Here is a 22,777-nt window from a genome sequence, read left to right on the forward strand (position 1 = left end):
CATCAACTCATCATTTACATTAGGTATTTCTCTTAATACTATCCCTCCCCCAGCCCCCCACCCCTCAACAAGTCTTGGCATGTGATGATCCCCACCCTTTGTCCAAGTGTTCTCATTGTTCAGTTCCCACCTATGAGTGAGAACATGCGGTGTTTGGTTTTCTGTCCTTGTGATAATTTGCTGAGAATGATGGTTTCCAGTTTCATCTATGACCCTACAAAGGACATGAACTCATCGTTTTTTATGGCTGCATAGTATTCCATGGTGTTTATGTGTCATATTTTTTTAATCCAGTCTTTCATTTATGGAGATTTGGGTTGGTTCCAAGTCTTTGCCATTGTGAATAGTGCTGCAATAAACATACATGTACATGTGTCTTTATAGTAGCATGATTTACAATCCTTTGGGTGTATACCCAGTAATAGGATCACTGGGTCAAATGGTATTTCTAGTTCTAGATCCTTGAGGAATTGCCACACTGTCTTCCACAATGGTTGAACTAGTTTACAGTCCCACCAACAGTGTAAAAGTGTTCCTATTTCTCCACATCCTCTCCAGCACCTGTTGTTTCCTGACTTTTTAATGATTGCCATTCTAACTGGTGTGAGATGGTATCTCATTGTGGTTTTGATTTGCATTTCTCTGATGACTAGTGATGATGAGCATTTTTTTCACATGTCTGTTGGTTGCATAAATGTCTTCTTTTGAGAAGTGTCTGTTCATATCCTTCGCCCACTTTTTGATGGGGTTTGATTTTTTTCTTGTAAATTTGTTTAAGTTCTTTGTATTCTGGATATTAGCCCTTTGTCAGATGGGTAGATTACAAAAATTTTCTCCCATTCTATAGGTTGCCTGTTCACTCTGTTGGTAGTTTCTTTCACTGTGCAGAAGCGCTTTTGTTTAATTAGATCCCATTTGTCAATTTTGGCTTTTGTTGCCATTGCTTTTAGTGTTTTAGTCATGAAGTTCTTGCCCATGCCTATGTCCTGAATGGTATTGTCTAGGTTTTCTTCTAGGGTTTTTATGGTTTTAGGTCTAACATTGGAGTCTTTAATCCATCTTGAATTATTTTTTCTATAAAGTGTAAGAAAGGAATCCAATTTCAGCTTTCTACATATGGCTAGCCAGTTTTCCCAGCACCATTTATTAAATAGGGAATCTTTTCCCCATTTCTTGTTTTTGTCAGGTTGGTCAAAGATCAGACGGTTGTAGATGTAGCACAGGAATTTTAATGGGATGGGATTCCATGAACTGGGGACTATCCTGAAGCCTTTTAGGAAATGAAAGTTTCCCTGACTTCAGGCATATTTGCTGCAACCCAGCTTGATTCATTATTATAGATTGTGATGGTGACTAACTCCTGTAGTAAAAACAAATAGAAGTAGGGGCTGAATAACCTCTTAAGATATTTCTGTCTGTCCTGTAACTTTTCTTTAAGTATAAACTGTCAAAGCAATTATTGAGATGTGATCCTTTAGTAATTCCAGAGGATGAACTTGAGTTATTGAACAGCATGTGAGTCATAAGGACCTTATAAATATTTTTGGGCAATCTCCTTCAACAATTAGAATCTTGTAACACTTTTTAAAAAAATTGAGACAGAGTATTTCTGTCACCCAGGCTGCAGTACAGTGGCATGAACTGTGCTCACTGTAGCCTCAAAATCCCAGGCTCAAGCGATTCTCCCAGTTCAGCCACCTGAGTAGCTGGGACTACAGGCATGCACCACCATGCCCAGCTAATTTCTCTATTTTTTGTAGAGATGGGGTTTCACCATATTGCTCAGGCTAGTCTTGAACTCCTGGGCTCAAGCAGTCTACCCACCTCAGCCTCCCAAAGTGCTGAGATTAAAGGTGTGAGCCACCACGTCCAGCATAACTTTTAAAACCAGATTCTTTTTTTGAGGACTGAACAGGGCGATGACAGCCAGGATAAGTTTTCTTTTCACAAATTCTTAAAAAAATTTTTTTTTTGTTTCTTTTTTTTTTTTTTGTTTTTTTTTTTTTTTTGTATCTTTTCACAAATCCTTTAACTGGTGTTATGGTAAATTTATTGTTGGAAACAATGTTGGCATCCTTGTATTTTAGAGCTATGATTTTTGCACCAAAGTATTTTTTTTCTTTAAAAAACAGGTTTATTAAGGTGTAATTGATCCGCAAAACTGCACATATATAATGTACCCAATTTGTTGAGTTTGAACATATGCATACCTCCAGGAAACTTTCACCACAATCAAGGAAAAGACTTTTTTTTTTTTTTTAATAGAAAAGAAAAACTGTGTTACTCCTTGAAACCGTCTTTTTTGATGTGTCAAACACAGTGGCCTAAGAGCCAGGATATTTTCAGCTCCGCGTCACTGAATTTATTTTACTTTGGGAAAGTTGACCTACCCCTGAGCTTACCTATGCCATGCTGCCCAGGTTATTATCTTTGGTTCAACACTGTCATTATGAAATCTAAGGATTTTAGATTAGCCAGAACCCTTGAAAAACATTTAATTAATTAATTTATTTATTTATCTATTTATTTTTGAGATGGTGTCTCGCTCTGTCGCCAGGCTGGAGTGCAGTGGCACAATCTGGGCTCACGGCAACCTCTGCCTCCTGGGTTCAAGTGATTCTCCTGCCTCAGCCTCCCGAGTAGCTGGGACTACAGGTACCCGCCTATAGCCACCATGCCTATCTCATACTCTTACTTTCTATGGGGTCCTTGTTATGTTGGTTACCTGAATTGTGATATATTATTTTACAGTTTTTAATATCAGGTTCACTTCAAGATACTCCAAATGTATCTCTGGTCCCCACTTGGATTTAAACGATTCCTAGGTATGCTTGTGGGTGGTCTGCATAATATGACAAAATATATGACAGCCATCTTCTTTTTTTAAATTATTATACTTTAAGTTCTGGGGTACATGTGCACAATATGCAGGTTTGTTACATAGGTATACGTGTGCCATGTTGGTTTGCTGCACCCATCAACTCATCATTCACATTAAGTATTTCTCCTAATGCCATCCCTCCCCCAGTCCCCAACTCCCTGACAGGCCCCAGTGTGTGATGTTCCCCTCCCTGTGTCCATGTGTTCTCATTGTTCAACTCCCACTTATGAGTGAGAACATGTGGTGTTTGGTTTTTTCTTCTTGTGTTATTTTGCTGAGGATGATGGTTTCCAGTTTCATCCATGTCCCTGCAAAGGACAGGAACTCATGCTTTTTTATGGCTGCATAATATTCCATGGTGTATATGTGCCACATTTTCTTTATCCAGTCTATCATTGGTGAGCATTTGGATTGGTTCCAAGACTTTGCTATTGTGAACAGTGCTGCAGTAAACATACATGTGCATGTGTCTTTATAGTAGAATGATTTATAATCTTTTGGGTATATTCCCAGTAATAGGATTGCTGGGTCAAATGGTATTTCTAGTTCTAGATCCTTGAGGAATCACTACACTGTCTTCCACAACAGTTGAACTAATTTACACTCCCACCAACAGTGTAAAAGCGTTCCTATTTCTCCACATCCTCTCCAGCGTCAGCTGTTTCCTGACTTTTTAATGATCGCCATTCTGACTGGACAGCCATCTTCTTAATCTTTCCATGAAAGCAATTCTTTATGGACTGCTAACTTATACTGACAGATTATGCATGTATTGAATCCTTCAAACAGACCACTTCATTCTGGAATTTAGTAATTTGATTCTTCTCCCTGTTATTCATGGTCAATCTATGTAAAAGTTTGTCAGTTTTTTTTTTTTCAAGGAAGTAAATTTGGTTTTATTTCCTGTATTGTTTCTCTAGTCTCTATTTTTGTCTGTTCTAATCTTTATTCCTTACTCTATTTTGCTTTTCTATACCTCATTTATTAAGTTTTCTAAAATTAGGTAATAGTGTTGATTTTTATTAAATCCTATGTGGGGCATCTATATAAGTCATATGATTTCTGTTACTGGTCTATTGGTATAAATTTATTAATATATTTCCTAATATTAATTTATTCCTGAATTTCTACTAGATTACTGTGACATAAAAGGGAAGAGGATATTGGTTCTCTTAAATACCTTTTGTATTTATCAAATATCTGAAGTTAGTATATATGATTTTAATGATTAGAAACATGATTTTTATTTTATGTTTAAAAATGATAAAGCTATAGAAAAATAATGTTAAGTATCTGAGTGTGGCAAAATTTGATAAAATTGAAGAACATGGAGAAAATCTCAAAGTATTTTATTACATATAAGAACTCTGTGTCAAGATATATAATAAGAAAAACTGTGAAAATATGCATGTAACAAACAAAAATAGCAAAAAAACCCCCAAATTCTTACTGAGTAGGAGCTCCTTAAATGGGAAAGGTCCAAAACCATCTTAGTATATAAATAAGCTAATTAGCAGAAAAGACAATCTAAAGCAAAGGAAATGGAAAGCATTAATACATATTTGGAAAGTTGTTACCAGCATTATAGACATTTAAATTAAGTTGAGTTGTTACGTTCATCTAAGAAATCAGCCCAAGATTTTAAAAATGGATATTACTCAAATGGTGGTGAGAGTGTCGTTTGAGAGGGGAAACTCACATATTCTTGCTTTAAGTGTAGTTGGTGTAAGCTCTTTGGAAAGCAATATGACACTCTTTCAAGGGCCTTAAAAATGTTCATACATTGTGACTAAATAAGGGGAAAAAAAGCTAAAAAAATATAAAATGATTTAGGGACAAAGAAGTTCAACTGAGTAGTGATTTTAATAGCAAAAAAGTGCTAAACATATATATGTTCATAATTAGCACATTAATAAGATTCAATGTTTTGCAGCTATTAATATTATAAAGGATTTTTAATACCATAGAAAATACTGCTAATAGAATACTATATCAAAAAAGGATATAAATTTTGTTCAGTTAAATTAAAAATTTGTCAAAAATGCAAAGAAAAATATATATAAGATAAAATAAGGAAGGAAACATGAAGTCTAAAAAATCTTCACTGGAAAATAGAGTAGGTCCAGAGACTTATTTTTTGTAAGAGGCGTCTGTCATAATTTATTTAACTTATTCTATTTATTTGGTTTATTCAGTTTTTCTCCTTTTCGAGTCAATTACATATACTTCTGGAAAATTATGTGTTTTCTTAAGCTTTTCAATTGTATTAGCTTTGGTTTGGATAAAATTTGCTTAGAATTAAACAAAACCTATACAGTTTTTATATTCCCTATATTATTTGTAAATGGTATGTCTGATTTTGTCTTCTTTTGTGTTGGTTTGCTTAATTATCTTGTCAGAGTTTGGACTATCTTATCGATTTTTATATTTAAAATGAAAGCTCTTAGATTTATTTATAAGTTCTATTATCTTTCTGTTTCCATATTTTATATGTATTTTTATGTTCAATATTATCTTCCTCTTGCCTTCCTTAGGAATTCTTTTTCCTGCAGGTTTTTTTCCCCTTACTTTCTTGATTTTGAATGCCTTTTCTTTTGTTAAATAAACTATTTAAAGACCAATGGCTTTAATTCTTACCACAACCATGATTAAATCCCATAAGTTTTTATATATTCAGTTCTCGTCTCCATTGTTGGTTCCATAAACTACGGATATTTTAGAATTGTCTGTTTAGAATTCTAGAAATATCTAGAATTTGGTAGCTCTCTTCCCTTGACTTCTGGTTACTGGTAATTGTTTTCTTCATCTCTTTTGTCTTCCTTCCTCCTTTTCCTCCTTGTTGTCATCAGAAAATGGGGTATAACACAGGCAGTTTCAGGAAATAGTTTTGCTAGGTGGTGGTAGTGATGGGTGTTAGGGGTGTGGCTGGGTAATTCTTAGGTCTATGATGCCCCTGACTGAGCTAATGGGGAACGGTGAAGATGAGTCAGAATTTTTCTCTTCTTCGGAGCTAGCATGTTCTTCTGGATTAGCTGATGAATGAGCTGTGGCTTCATTTTGCACTCCAGCCTACTACTGTAGAGGACTACCTGCTCGCAAAGGAGGCATTCCCGATAAGTCCTGCTCTTGCAAGCGAAGCAGGCCGTTGGGGGCTTGTTTATGTGTAAACATCTTGAAAATCTAGAAAGTCAGGGAAAGGTCAGAAAAACAGCAATGTGTCTTGTGACTTGGCAACATTCCACAAACGACTGTATAAAATAAAGCAGAGCGTGCCATTGAGGCGGCCGCCATGTTTGTCTTGTCTTGTGTTATCTGGTGTGTTCATTCCTTTGTTTAGGAAACACGCGGACCCCAACATACTACTGCTTCATTTAATGGAAATATCTCTATATTATGATACCTAATATTTTAAGCTAGAGCGGTTGTGTGTGTGTGTGGACGGGGGAGTTTGTTGGTAGGGGGTGGGTGTATTTCCGCGGGTACTTGGAAGAAGACATTCCAGGTATTGTAGGTGCTATGGTTTGAATGCGTGCCCTCCAATTCAAGTGTTGCCAATGTGGTAATATTAAGAAGCAGGGCCTCTAAGAGGTTATTAGGTCAAGAGGACTCTTCCCCTCATGAATAGGACCAAAGCCCCTTTAAAGGAGGCTCATGCAGGCCAGGTGCAGTGGCTCACACCTGTAATCCCAGCGCTTTGGAAGGCTGACGGGGGCGGATCATGAGGTCAAGAGATCGAGACCATCTTGGCTAACATGGTGAAACCCCGTCTCTACTAAAAATACAAAAATTAGCTGGGTGAGGTGGCGCGTGCCTGTAGTCCCAGCTACTCGGGAGCCTGAGGCAGGAGAATTGCTTGAACCCTGGAGGCAGAGGTTGCTGTGATCCGAGATTGTGCTGCTGAACTCCAGCCAGGCAACAGAATGAGACTCCATCTCAAAAAAAAAAAAAAAAAAAAAAAAGGCTCATTCAGCTCCCTTGATCTTCCATTTTTCTGACCTATGAGGATTCAGTGTTTCTTCCCTCTAGAGGATGCAGCAATAAGGTGCCATCTTGGAAGCAGACAGTAGTAGTCACCAGACATTCACACCTGTCAGTGCCTTGATCTTGGATTTCCTGGCCTCTTGAACTGTGAGAAATAAATTTCTGTTCTTTATAAATTACGCAGGTGGTGGTGTCTGTTATGGCAGCACAAATGGACTAAGACAGATAACAACTTTTTATTCTTAGCCTCCTTTTAAAAGTCAGGTATCCTCAGAAAATGTTACTTTGGTAGTGGAGAAATAGTCAAAAAGCCCTAAGAACTGGTCCTTTATCACAGCCCAAATCACCTACCTGCAGATGACATTAGAGTTAGTATCCCCTATTCAGATTCCATTGCTAAGCTCTAGAGGTCTCCCCTTGAATTTTCTACATGTCCTTCAAACTCAACGTAGTTAACCCAGAACCCATCATCTTTCTTCCTGAGCTCCCTTCTTTGTCTCTATTTTTTATTTTGTTAACTTGCACCACCATTTAACCAGTTCCCAACTTAGAATCTTCCCACATCCTTCACTTATAGGTTATGAAGAATCTTAATATATTTAGACATTGTCCCCTTGTCTCCATCCTCACAGCCATTGCCTTGGTGAGGCTTTCACTTGTCTGAATTATTATTTTTAGAGTTATAGTCCAATCTTTATTTAAAAATCTGATGTACCAGCTTAGTGTTTTCCACCAACTCAGGGAGCTGAAATTGTCACAGGCTTCACAATCTTTTCTTCAGGTGCTGCCTTTGTAGGTGCTTTAGCAGCAGCCATTGCAGTCTTTTTAGATGCTTGCTTAGCCTTTTGTGCTTCCTCTGGTAGTTTGTTCTCGTTGAGCCATTCTAACTTCAGGTTTCTGATTCCTCTTGGCCATGATGTCAGCAAGAGACGCACCAGTAATGGCTATCTGGAATTTGACTGCTGGATGGGTTCTTTTCTTTTGAATTTCTTCTGACTGTCCCTTTTTGCGCTTCTTTCTGTAGAGGATAGTCCAGTTTATTTGCTGAGGATTCCTCTTGGAAATAAATGCATTAAGAAACTGGAAAACCTTCTTGTCCATCCTGGTGTAGTCCCTCCCGTGTCCGGGGTGGATCTTGTACCCGCTGAAACTGCACGGCTTGACTTTCAACTGCTTTATCTTTTATTTATTTATTTATTTATTTATTTATTTATTTATTTATTTATTATTATACTTTAAGTTCTAGGATACATATGCATAACGTGCAGGTTTGTTACATATGTCTACTTGTGCCGCGTTGGTGTGCTGCACCCATCAACTCGTCCTTTACATCAGGTATAACTCCCAGTGCAATCCCTCCCCCCTCCCCCCTCCCCATAATAGGCCCCGGTGTGTGATGTTCCCCTTAAAAGTGGCGGCTCCACGGGAGGAGAAAAGATGGCGAGGAGAAGCACTTGTCTGAATTATGATGGCAGCCTCCTACTAAGCTTCTTGCCTCTCATTTGGTCCCACAAAGCTACTAAAGCGGTCTTTCTAAAAATGCAAATTGGATTTCATTCCGTCACTCCACTTGGTTTTCAGGATGAAGTTCACATTTCTCAGCTTAGAACAAGGCCCTTCAGGAATTTGCCTTTGCTTGCCTCTCTGTCTGCAGAGCTCACCACTTTCCATCTTACATGATTCACTTTAGCCAGATAGAACCACCTAAGGTCACTGAAGGCATTATTGCATTTTGAGTATTAATACAAAAAACCTTTATTTTGAAATAATTTTGAACGTACAGAAAAAATGCAAGATTACTATCAAAAGCTCTCGTATACATTTCACCTAGATTCACCAATTGTTGACATTTTACCACATCTCTTTTGTCATTCTATCTACGTAATCAATCATCATCTCTCTAGTATTTGTTTTCTGAACTGTTTGAGAGTAAGTTGTAGACATTATGTCCCTGTATTTCTAAATTCTTCAGTGTGTATTTCCCAAGAACAAACGCATTCAGTTATATTATACAAACACAGGGAAGTTATCAAAATCAAGAAATGTAACATTGGTAAACAGTGTTACCTACTTTATAGACCTTATTCCAGTTTCATTAATTTTTATAGTTATTTGTGTGTATACATGCACACACATGCACTCAGGGATCACCCTTCCATGTAATTGTCATGTTCCTGTGGTCTCCTGTAATCTGGACATCTGGGTGTTTTAATACCTCGATGGCTTCTCCCAGTCACTTGTCTGCCTAGGATACTTTCTTCTTCTTTATCAAGTTCTCTTACTTTTTCAAAAGTAACACTTATAACCACTTGCCCAGACATACTTTGCCAGACCTTGCAATATGGTTTTCTTAAATCTCCTTTCCTATTGTATCACGTGAAAACCTTCATCCTTGCTAATCATATTGCTTTTCATATCTTTTTATCACCATTGCCCAGCAAAGTACTCCATATAAAGTTTGAGCTCAATACGTGTATTTTTAAATATTTTAATAGGCGACTCTTCCCATGAATAAGTGTTTAACATTTAGGGGTTAATACCCCTGATATCCAAAGAGTTTCTTCAGATTGATTAAAATGTGGGAAATGGGCTGATGGGAGTATGAATTGCGGTCACCTCATGAGAAGGCAACTGGCAGTATCTAAAAAAATCAAAAATTTTAAAAATTAAAAAGTGCTGTTTAAGGGCTATATCCTATGATGAAACAAGTACTAGCACCTAAGAATATAAGTGCAATGAAGTTTCTTGTAATATTTTTTATTGTAATAAAACATACCAGAAACAATTTGAATGTTCATCACTAGAAGCATATTTGAATATATTGTGGAATATTCATACAGTTAAAAAGAAATGAATATTGTGGTATATCTGTACAATACAATGGATAAGCTACTGCTATTATACTGAATAAAAGAAGCCAAACACCAAAGGATGCAAACTTTATAATTTGTTTGTAGGAAATCATAAAGCAGGCAAAATTAGATCTGTGGCTGATCTACAGTTTGGGGACTTGTTTGACTAGAAAGAGACATGAGAGAACTTTCTGGATGGTAGAAATGTTCCATATCTTGATATGGGTATCAGTCAGTGTGTGGGTATATGTTAAAACTGATTAAATTGTACACTTAAGGTCTGTGTCTCAATAATATTGTTAAACCTGGGCAAGATAGAGAGATACTGTCTCTACTAAAATGAAAAAAAATATTAGCTGGGCTTATTGGTGGATATCTGTAGTCCTAGATACTTGGGAGGCTGAAGTGGGAAGATCACTTGAGTGCAGGAGTTCAGGGCTATAGTGAGCTATGATCACACCACTGCACTCCAACCTGGGTGATTAAGTAAGACAATCTCTAAATAATAACAATAAAACAACAATATTGTTAATAAGAAATGTGCATAGCCTCTGAGTTAATTGCTCTGTTTTGAGGGCTATATCACAATAAGCTATAGCCCCAATTACCTGCCCCGAAGAATATGTGTACAAGAAAGTTTGTTATAATAGTATATATTATAGTAAAGCATCCACCAAAAACTTGAAAATATCCAAAATGTTCATCTCTAGAGAAATAAATATATTTCGATATAGTTATAATGGAAAATGATGTAATTACTTAAATGATAAGTCAACCTAAATGCACTGATCTGGAGGGGTGTGCATGATATATTCTAAGTGAAAAAAATACAAATTATTGAATAGTATATGGCAATTTTTATATTTTATTTTATTTTCATTATTATTATCTTTTGAGATGGAGTTTTGCTCTTGTTGCCCAGGCTGGAGTGCAATGGTGCGATCTTGGCTCATCGCAACCTCCGTCTCCCAGGTTCAAGCAGTTCTCCTGTCTCAGCCTCCTGAATAGCTGGGATTACAGGCATGCGCCACCATGCCTGACTAATTTTATATTTTTAGTGGAGACAGGGTTTCTCCATGTTGGTCAGGCTGGTCTTGAACTCCCAACCTCAGGTGATCCTCCCACCTTGGCCTCCCAAAGTGCTGGGATTACAGGTGTGAGCCACTGCGCCCAGCCTGAGTAGTGTATAGTATTATTTTATAAAAAGGAGGAAAACCTTTCTATATAATTGTGTTTGTATAGCATATGGAAAAAAGGTGTGAAGAATCCATACCAAACATGATACAGAGAATCTAATGAGTATATATTTCCACAGTATGTGCTATTTTTATAATTAATTTTATTATATATCATTACAACATTATAAATAATTTTATAATTTAAAAAACCCAGTAAAGTAAGTTCATTCACAAAAAATTCATGCAAGTAATGAGTAAAAAAAATACCTGTTTTCTCCTTCTACTGTGCTCTTACAACACAGAACACTTCTGTGACCAGATGTGTGGGGCTTTTCCACACATACAAGCAAGCAATCAGTTCTGCAGCAGACACCAGCTGGGTGTCTTCTAATTCAATTTGATTCTGGCAGTATCCACTTGGAGGTAGCATCAGGTCTCACAGGTTGAGGGCTCGGTCCCGCAAGACTGCCCCTCACTTTAGGAGCCAGTCATTAGTCTGGGCTTCAGGAACTTCTGACCCACTGGCTATAAACTGGGGTTTCCAGGGCCCCTCCTCCAGTTTGATTAATTTGCTAAAGCAGCTCCTAGAACTCAGGGAAACACTTTACTTATGTTTGCCTGTTTATTTCGAAGGATAATTTAAAGGATACAAACAAATAGCCAGATGAAGAGAGAAGTGCAAGGTCTAGAAGCTGCCTGAGTACAGAAACTTCTTTCCTCATGGAGTCGGGGTGCGCCTCCCTCCTCACGTGTGGATGAGTGCTTGCTTGCCAATGTGGAAACCCCCTGAGGGCAGTAGGACTGAAAGTTCCAATCCTCTAATCTCATAGTTAGTTCCCTTGGCAACCAGCCCCCATCCTGAGGTAATCTAGGGTGTCCCAGACACCAGTCATCTCATTAGAACACAAAAGATACTACTTTTCTTTTTTTTCTGAGACAGGATACTCCGTTGCCCAGGCTGGAGCACAGTGGCATGACCACAGCTCACTGCAGCCTCGACCTCCTAGGTCAAGTGATCCTCCTGCCTCAGCCTCCTGAGTAGCTGGGACTGCAGGCGAGCAGCCACCACACCTGGCTAACAAATGATACTCTTATCTCTTGGGAATTCTAAGGATTTTGAATGCTTAAGTCAGGAAATGGGGAAGAAGACCAAATATGCATTTCATAATATCACACAAGGAAACATGGGGAAGTAATAGAAGTCTGAAATAAAACTAGTTGGGGAAACTCATTTCTAGTTGGAGTCTATAGTTTATTTGACTTGATTCCAATGTTTCCATTCCAACCATCCTTTGCCTTTTTGTCCTTTATCTAATTGTCCTTTGTTGAATAAAATTGTTAAATGAATAATATGGATGCGTGATATCAGTGCTCTTGAAAAAAAATCACCTGAAGAACATGACACTGTGATTCCATTGAAGTTAAGCATGTGAGTAAATTAGTAGTTTAAGAGCGGTGAGCCACCAATTTAGCAAATGTAACATTTGGCAAATATGATTTATGTTGTGGGGATGAGGCAGAGATGTTTTTGTGTGTCCTGTGTTTATTTAACCTAACATTTTTTTGAGGGGTGCACAATTATGATGTACACAGAATGGACAAAGTGAAAACAAATGTTTGTGTGGTTGGGCTTGTCCTTCTGGCTAAACCAGTCCACAGACCAACACACACCCAAGCCTCCTCCTGTTTCTATGGAGGCAGGGTGCTATAGGAGAAAGAGATGAAAACAAACAATGAAAAGGAAAGAAAAAGCCTCGGCTTCAGGGTGGGCGAAGCAGGGATTTGAATGACAGTTCACTTAAGAGTATACCATGTGTCACTTCTCTGAGCCCCCTTTTCTTCATGCTGAGGGGATTGTGAGGTTTGCTGTATTTTGAAAAGACAGCACTGTGCCTGACGTGTATCAGGTCATTGAACATATTCACATATCTTCCTTCCTGGTTGCAGTGTCATATTTTTACCCGCCCAACAGCATCCTGGTATTTTTGTTTTGGAAATCCCAATATAAGGAGTGAAGTTGGCTCAGAAACAAAGGGATCTATCAGCCACATTAAGTGACTTTCATATTTCAGCTATGTTTGACATCTCTGCTCCTCTCAAACTGGAACTTCCCATCATGAAGTTGGCTTCCTCTGCCCCCACTTCCGCCTTTTTTCGTTGTGCTGTACAGTTTTAGCGGGATAAGATCCTTAAGTCTGCATTTGTGATAAAGGAGGCAGCAGCTTCTACTAAAGTGGCTTTCTCTATGTGTGTTGAGTCTGCCTGACTGATAACGGATCAGAAACAGCGAGTGGCCTTTGAAATTGAAGCGCTGACTGTAGTGGGGAAAATGAAAGGATCTTATGTTTTTGATCAAAGGATGATATCTTCCAGCTTGGAAAAGGGGGTTATTCTGCCTGCCAAGGCCTATGATACTCTGTTACTTACTTACCCTAGGAAAGAAGATTCAATTTCATAGCTATTATATTGCTACATAGTTTAAAAATATATTTATAGCTATACAATTTTTTCAGCCATTTTGCTTTCCCTTTCTAACTCCTGTCTTCCAATCTGGCCACCAGGTAAATTGCTTTGTGATTCTTAACCTAAATGGGAATGAAGCAATCCTCTGGATCCTGGATCTTACTGAATATTCACTACTAAAGAGATGACAATATTTCAATGTAGTGGGGGAATTAAATGAAGACAAGGATGCCATGTCGAATGTAGGTACTTAATGGGAAAATCTCTGGTGTCATTCTTTAGGACTAGGTTTCGTGTTAGTAATAAAACTGGCTGAGGGAAAGGTGTGGGTGTGGAAAGGTCAAGGGCAGGGCCAAAGTGAGTCTATGATCACTGTGTTAACCCATGGGTGTCTGAATCTGAGGAGAGATTCAACAGAGTGAAGAGAAAGGGGAAGGTCTGAAAAGCGTCTGAGGTACTAGACTGGAAAGAAGACTGGATATGAGGACTGCAAGATTGAGAATCAGACAAGGGATGGACAGACAGAAGACAACCAGGGATTAATTCCCAAACAAAGGCTATATATTCTATTCTGAGTAGCTTAAGTACTTTGTGGGGGAGGACACTAAATCCTGTTGATATCAAATTATGCCAGTTTCTGGCTTACCAATTGTGAATGCTGAATCTGCATACACCCAACACATTTGTGCGAGTGTATACATATATAAATACACACATACACACTCATATAGATTTATATTGTCTTATTTCAATATAGATCTGGCTTCTACTTGTCAGTACTGTTATTTGTTCCTTCAGACTACCTAAGATAAACCAAACAACAGGTAATTTATGTTTCTCCTTAAATACTTAATCTCCATGCATATTATCAATTCACTCTCAGTCACCCTACCAGTGGCTGCACTGTCGAATATGGCAGACCCTGAGCACGTGAAATGTGGCTAGTCTAAAAGGAGATATACTATAAGTTTAAAATAGATGATGAATTTCTAAGACATAAAGGGCATGTAAAAGATTGTCACAATTGATATGTGATATAATATTGAAATTATATTTTTGACACGGTGGGCTTAATTTTAACTTTACCTGTTTCTTTTTGTGATTTAAATGTGGCTGTTAGAAAATTTAAAATTATATATATGCCTCACACTTGTGGCTCATGTTATATTTCTATCAAGCAGCACTTTCTAAGACCTTCTCACTTCTCCCTTTAAGTAAAAAAATTGGAACGACCCAGAGTGAGTTCCCTGATGGCTCACCCCAGTCTTCATATTGACATGCCATCTACCTGTATCTGTCCTCTCATAGACAGTATCATGGAGTGGCTAAGAGCTCAGTGCTAGAAGTAGATTGCCTGGCTTCAAGCTCTGGATTTGTCACTTGCTACCTGTCTGGCCTTGGGCAAGTTGCTTTATCTCTGAGAGATAGATCATCTGTAAAGTAAGATATAATAATAGAATAATTACAGAATACTACTTAATAGGATTATGAGTATTAATTGAGTCAATATATGGAAGACACTCTTAACTATGTGTAGCTCAAAGAAAATACTCAAGGTTAGCTGCCTTATTGTTCCTTAAGAATCTCAGCAGAAGACATACTTTTACCCTTCACTTTCTGGAGGATTTCAACGGTGATTCAGTTTTCCCCAATGAGAGTCTGAAGTAAGAGAGGAACAAGAGAATTGAGGGTGTGTGCAAGGGAGTGATTTAAATGATAGAAGATAAAAATCTTAGGCTGATTGGGGAAGAAAATGACAACATGAGGTAGATGAGGTTCTGATGGAGTTGATGCACTGTTAGAATTGGACTACAGGGCCGGGCGCGGTGGCTCAAGCCTGTAATTCCAGCACATTGGGAGGCCAAGACGGGCTGATCATGAGGTCGGGAGATCGAGACCATCTTGGCTAACCGGGTGAAACCCTGTCTCTACTAAAAAAATACAAAAAAAAAAAAAAATAAATAACAACTAGCCGGGTGAGGTGGCGGGCGCCTGTAATCCCAGCTACTCCGGAGGCTGAGGCAGGAGAATGGCGTAAACCTAGGAGGCGGAGCTTGCAGTGAGCCGAGATCCGGTCACTGCACTCCAGCCTGGGCGACAGAGCAAGACTCCACCTCAAAAAAAAAAAAAAGAAAAAAAAAAAAAAAGAATTGGACTACAAGTGAGCTGGAAAGATGGGAAGTGGCTATGAGAGTGAGATGCTTGGAATTGACATCATGAAGGGGATGAGTTATTGGTAATGACAAGATCCAGGATGTGACCATGGAAGTAAGTGCTGAGATAACGGGGATGATAAGATCATTGGGGGAAAGGAGATTAAGGAGCTGAGAAACCAGGTTACTGAAAAGATCATCGATGTAAATATGGAAATCCTGAAGAATTAGGACAGTAGTATTGTGAACCAGAGCTAATATCTTCAAGGAGTGGGTAGGAGTGATTTGGAGGTGGGTAAATGACTATTATAAGAAGAATAAATGGATGCTAGAAGGTGATGAGATTCAAAGCTGGGAGTTTTCAGGAGAAGAGAGAATGGACTGGAAATAGCAATGAGGAGCATAAGGGAAACCTACTCCATACTTCATGCCCGGTGGTATGAGGCTTACCATTTAAGAGACACCGAACTAGAGCCTCCAATTGCAACAATAAAGTGAAGCAAATATTAAGAGATGAGATTGAGGTTTTAGGGATTTTGCTGATGATGGTTCATAAATTCCAGAGGGCCCAGTAGATGTGTTGTCAGGAGTTGGGGAAAGGAGGAAGACAGGGTTACATAGAACTGTATGGGGACTAGAGTCCTTGGATGAAGAAATAAAGGCACGAGAAAAGTGGTGTTGATAGTCACCATCAAGATAACAGTTTGAGGCTGTGAATTTTTAGGAAGAGATGGAATCTGGCCAGAAACACAAGAGTTCACGGGCTTCCATCGGACCCTGCTGATAAAGGGATGAGGCCAGTAGAGGAGAAAAGAGAGTCAGTGAGAATAAATTGAGTGAGCAGGAGCAAGTGAGTCAGCTTAGACACAGCAGCCATTACCTTAAGATGCTACTGAGAAGGGCCAGAGAGAGGAGAACTTGGCAGTAACTGGCCTTTTCATTAGGATGGTTGTTTGCAAAATTTAGCACATATCAGAATCATGTGTTAATACCCTTTGTTAATACCCGCATCGCTGGGCCCTACCTGAAGAATTATTGATTCCGTCGGTCTGGGATGGGGCTGAAGAATTTGCGTGTTTAACAAGTTCCCAGGTGATACTGATGCTACTAATCCCAGGACAGCACTATGAGAAGCTCCGTTCCATTCTAGGAGTGTTCTCAAGGATGTGGCCCTATGACAGAGCAGCTGAAATCTCTACAAGAGGATGTTGATTGCCTCCTTCATAAGCTCATTGGCCCTAAGGTGCAGAATACATGTAAGCAATTGCCAATAATAGTCTGATAGAGCTGCAACTCTAGCCCCTTGTCTGGCCAGATCTATTTCCTAGGAAAGGTAGACAAAATATAAACAACTGCTTACTCATTTGCAGTAGCTAAGATGAACATGAGATTGGCCAGTCAGTCTGACTAAGGGAAGGTGGTAGCTTGGTGGTCATTTGGATATTCAGTATTTACCCTGGGCACACTTTAGAACAGATCTATGCCCAGAAGAATAGCCCCAGGTGTCTGATTGGAGGCTCAGGTTGTTAATAATTTTCTTCTCCTAGTCAGGATTAGTTCAGATGATGAGCAGAAAGCAGAGTAGTCAGCAAAGGCTCCAACGCTGAGAAGAGCCAGGGGCAGCTTGACAATACTCATATGCCCACATTCCTCTCTCTGGCTCACTCCCTCCTGCCCTGGCTCCTAGCAGTGAGTCTGGTTACCTTCAGACTCTTGTCCTGGTTCCTCTGCTCTACTCCAAATTCCTTCCCTCATTTTCATAGCTTCAAAATTTTGCTCTCCCGACTTTTCTTTTTCTCTCTACCCATGCACATGTTAAATTCTCCCCATCCTAAATAATCGAATTCCATGAATCTCTCAAGCTATTGCTCTCACTTGCATCTTCATGTTTCCATTCAGAATTCTGTCCCTGGGGGAGGCTTACATTTTTCTTTTCTTTAATAAGGACAAAGACTCAGGCTTTTTTTGGTCAAAATATATTTTAAGAGAAAGGCCCAACTCCTGTAGCAGTAAGAGTGCCAAATGTTGGCATGGAATGGCTTTAGTCTCTCTATAATTTCCATTGGCCTCCCAAAGTCACTCCACTTAAACATGTCATCAAATACAGAGTGATTTTGCTGTGCAATAAACTTGTAAAACAAGGTCCTTTGCCCCTGCTTATAAGCAGATTGCACCTCTAAGCACCACTAGAGAGAAATTCAGGGACTTCTGCAAACCTGTCTGTGGCTTAGGGATGTCCCCTCAGTCTCATTTGGAGGCTGAGAGTTTCAAGTCTAGATATTGGATGTCCAGTGCATGTCCAAGGGACCAGTGCTCCTCAGTGCAACAATTGATGAGGCCACTAGAGATATCCCACTGATTTCTGAATCTCCTCTACCCAGGGTTTCCCAAACTTTCCTGATGGTAAGAATGATCTGGATGCTTATTAAAAACAAACAAGCTTGATACCTCTCCTGTAATTCAGATTCAGTAAACCTGCACCAGGTCTCAGGAATCTTGCTTTTTAACAAGTATCCTAAGTGGGATTTTAGGAATATCTTACAGCATTTAGGACAATATCTGGTATCTGGTGTACCAGGTATATAAACATTTGGTGAAACAACTGTACTCAATAAATATTTGCTGAATGGAATTTAATTTGCTTATGTACATTATGCTCTTTTGCTTCATAGTGACTTTCGCTTTGATACTTTTAGTGAACCTTGTCTGTTTTAAATGGTCATACCACTATGACCCTTCTAAGCATGCTATCCCTGCAAATTGAATCAACTTGAGTATTAGAATTCAGTATTCATTTTTAAAGGGTAGAATCCACTGTAAATCCCTGTGTTGGCTATACTCAAAGTCTTTACCATCATGTGTATGACAATTTATTGCCTAACCTTGCTGGGGGAAGTCTGTCTTATGGAATTCATTGATGTAAATGAAATAGTTCATCATTACTGATAATGAGCTGTGTTTGCAATTTACCCTGGAAGCATATACTTTATTAAAATCATGATATTAGATTTAGCTTCCTAAATCATTTTATGAAGCTAATGTAACATTAATACCAAAACCTAACAAAGTATCAAAACTCTAATGCTGTCAGCTAATTTCTCCTACAAACACAGATGCAGAATTCTTAAATAAATTGCTAGCAAATCAAATCCAACATTATATTAAAAGAACAATATGATTAACCAATAACTTCCAGAAATTCAGAGATGACTTGATATGAGAAAATATATCAATGTAATTAATCATATTAATAATTGAAAGGAGAAAAAGGGCCAGATGCGGAAAAAGAACTTGATACAAATCAACATCTATTTTAAAAAAGATCTTTACAAAACTTAGGGTAGAAAAGTAAGTCCTTATCAATACATTATGCAATGTTTATTTTAAATGGTTTATATGATGCTTAATAGTATCCCTGTCAAAATCAGGGTCAAAAGAAGAGTCCTCGTTAGCATCTGTATCATTTAATATTCTGGAATGTTTAGCCTATGCAATTAGATTTGAAAAAGAAATAAGAAACATAAGACAGATTATTCTTTGATGGTGATTTGACTACTGACTCCAAAGAATCAAGAAAAACAATTTTAAAATCGTTAAGAGAACAAAAACAAAAGTTTTCATGTAAGTTGATAATAACCAGATGTGAAATGTATTATAATTATTCCAATAACAATAATACAACACATATAAAATACCTAGTTAGAAGCATCAATAAGAAATGTATAAAATTCATGGTAAATTTTGTTAAAGGAAAAGCTGAGTTGAAATATGGAAAAGTGTGTTAGAGTTTTAGATCAAAACATTCAAATTTAAGATGTCTACAAACCCCACAACAATTTGTAAATTTGATTGATGTAATCTTCTTGAAATATAATTGGTAGCTTTGGAGGTGAATAAGACTAAAAGAGTAATTAAAAAGTTCATATGGACTGGCCAACATGGTAAAACCCCATCTCTATTAAAATACAAAAATTAGCCTGGCATGGTGAGGGGAACACGTAATCTCAGCTACTCGGGAGGCTGAGGCAGGAGAGTTGCTTGAACTCTGGGAGGGGGAGGTTGAGGTTGCAGTGAGCCGAGATCGAGCTGAGATTGTGCCATTGCACTCCAGCCTGGGCAACAAGAGGGAAACTCCATCTCAAAAAAAAAAAAAAAAAAAAGTTCATATGGAAAAACAAATGGACACAATTAACCAAGAAAATTTGAAAAAGAATGTGGTGTAAGTGTAAATACGAGTGTGTGTGTGTGTAAGTGCAGATTTGAAAGTGTATTTTAAAGTTATAGCTTGAAACAACAGGCTGCTGGTAAAAGCATAGATGACCAGATGACCAGAATAGAACAGAGAGATCAGAGCAGACTGAAGTTAGGTAATACATATATGACAGTGATATTTCAAATCTGTGGGGAAAGAATAAATAATGTGCAAATGGTGCTCTGTGAAGTGTTGCAGGCTAATGAAGAAAATCGCTACCCCGGTACCCCTCACCCTACCTCTGGTTCATAGCACAGCTCCATTTATATTTGTATTACATATAATGGCTTCTCATGTAAAATAATTTTGCTTGAAGAAAGCATTCCAGTGTTTTAAAAAGGTATTTGAAAAACCGCAGAAATAGAAGATACATGATCAAGTGTTTAGGTTTATGGAAAGGAATAAAGTTAGAATCTTATAATGCTAATGTAAATTCCAGATGGATTATAGACTAAATATAAAAAATGAAACTCATTAAAGAACTTAAAGAAGAGAATATAGGTAAGTATTTATATGATCTTGGGGGTGGAAAAAGCCTTTCTAGCATACAAATAGTATGAAAGAAAAATAAATAGGTTTAACTATTTAGAAATGAGAAATCTTCTGTATGTAAAAAGCACCAGAAAGATGATTCAAACATGATAAACTGTATAAAACGTCTGTAATATATTATCTTAAAAAGGCTTAATCTAGGATGTTCTCATGATAAGAAAAAATTGAGCAGCCCAGTAGAAGAATGGACTATGGATATGATAAACTGTTGTGAAACAAGAAATTTACATGGCTAATAAGCATAAAGAAATAGCATGACTAGCAGTTGGAAAATGCAAACACAAATAGATACCATTTTCTTTATCAGTCTGATGATAATTAGAAGCCAATGTTATCAGCAATACTAGAAATAAGCATTCTCTTGCTAAAGAGGGGAGGGTAAATATAAACTGGTACAATCATTTTAGAAAGCAATTTGGCAATTTGTAGCAAAAGATTTAAATCTGCATATCGTTAAATATAGCAATGTTACTTTTAAGAGTAAAACCTAAGGAAATAGTCATGGTTGTGAACAAAGATACATGTAAAAGAAAACTTACGAAAAGCATTTCGTACAATAAGGGAAAATTGTAAACAAACTGTATATTCAACAATAGGGGGTTAGTAAAATATAGTATGTTCTTGAAATACTTTGGAGGCAATAAAATGGTGCTGTGAAAGAATATTCAATGACATGAATTTTTTACAGTCTGTGATTAAAAGAAAAAAGCAGGTTATAAAAAATTCAGTGTATTATGATTCCTCCATATGAAAAATGCATTTATATGCCTAGGAAGGAGACTGGACGAATGTGTATTCAAATGTTAGTTTTGTCTAACTCAGAATGTTGGGCTTTTAGTATTTTTTATTCTTTTTGATATTTTTCTACACTTCCCAAAGTTTTTACCACAAACATTTACTATAGTTTAAATCATAAAAAAACCAATCAATTTTGGAAATTACTTAGATTTTTCAAATTTTAGCTTTCAATTAATCTCACAGTGACTTTGGATTGAAATTCAGTCTCCAAGTCTCTATTTTGCTATGTTCTATTTTTGCTGTCTACATTTTCTTCATAAAGCATTGATGGCATTTTTAATTTGCTGAGACAAATGTGGAGCAAACCATTTAAGTTTGTGTTTACAACTTTGCATTGTTGTATGCTTTTGGGAAAATACAAGAAGTTTTTCATTCTTTTTATTAGCTTCATAATTGCTTTCTGTAGAATTCTGCCATGATAGCAGAAAGCTTGAAAATGTAATTAAGAAATTCTCAAGCACAGCAGGAGATTTTGCTGGAAAAAGCCTTAAATAAGAAACTTGATGATCAAGGGAAAGTGGGGTTCAAAGCCTACTTCTAACCTTGACATTTGTGGGAGAGGCACTAAAACACTGTATCACTTCAAATTTTTTTGTGATTCTAGTAAAACATATTCACTATTTAATCATTATCTTATTGTTTAGTGTAGCTATTGCTTTGGTGATTTCCATGCTACTTTTCTCTTTGATAGCTGAGTTTTTCTCACTTTATCTTGCAGAGTCTACATGTTGTACCATTTCAGGGAATGCAAGAGGCATACTTGAATAACCCTATGCAATTTGGGGGCTTAACTTGGTGAAGGCAGGGACTAGAGTTAGAAGCCTACCTGTCCCAGTGGTTACCAATGAGGTTGTTAAACTTATGTATGATCAAATCCCTATATGTCCAAGTTTCTCTACACTAACCTTATCTAGCTAGTATCAATGTGTCTATTCCTTGGTTCCTGATAGAAACTTACTGGGACTAGAATCTTGCCCTAAATTTCAGTGACTGATAAATCTGTTCTAGCTAAGATCTGGACTCTCTTCTCCCTGCTATTTGCTGAAATCTTTTCCCAAATCAGATGGACCACGCAGGTTCATGATGTTATTACTCCTTGACCTCCTTATTCACCAATACATGAAAATGCTTCTGTAGATTCTTTGAGAATCCATGTTAACTGGATAAATGCACTCTCTTCTTATGGAATCTGTAGTATGGATTGCTGACCATCAGCTTTGGAGCTCACCCCTTGTGGAGGCAGTTCCCTGTCCTGGTTGCATCAAATTTAGGGAGCATTTCCTCCTTTACCTGCCTGTGTCTAGAGGCTGATTCAGCCTGAATTATGACCCTATTTTTTTCTCAGGATGTGAAAATATAGTTTAAAAAGGAGCAATTGCTAAGGCTTTAGAGGGAATTTTCTCTCATTTTCTTTAAATTATGTAAAGTATTTTGTGATGTGTAATAGTGGTTAAATAAATCTGAGTAGCCTTTAACTGATTTGGAAGTAGGGTCAGATTGACCTCACAATCTCTGGGATAAATTGAAGTTTCACTATTTTAGTTCTTTTAGAGGGCACAGAGGGAAATAGCCATTTATAGATAATTTTGTTTCATAAAATAAATAGTTTGATAGATAACTGTGTTTAGATAAAGTCTGTACACTTCAATGGACAAATAAATAGATAA

At 37.6% G+C, this 22,777-nt stretch overlaps 1 pseudogene; it reads right to left on the reverse strand.

The window, feature by feature from the left end:
* Window positions 1–7,581: 7,581 nt before the first annotated feature.
* On the reverse strand, window positions 7,582–11,322 carry LOC700540 (large ribosomal subunit protein eL24 pseudogene; annotated as a pseudogene).
* Window positions 11,323–22,777: the final 11,455 nt, after the last annotated feature.

The sequence above is a fragment of the Macaca mulatta genome, chromosome 2, assembly GCF_049350105.2.
Source record: "Macaca mulatta isolate MMU2019108-1 chromosome 2, T2T-MMU8v2.0, whole genome shotgun sequence".
Taxonomy (NCBI): domain Eukaryota; kingdom Metazoa; phylum Chordata; class Mammalia; order Primates; family Cercopithecidae; genus Macaca; species Macaca mulatta.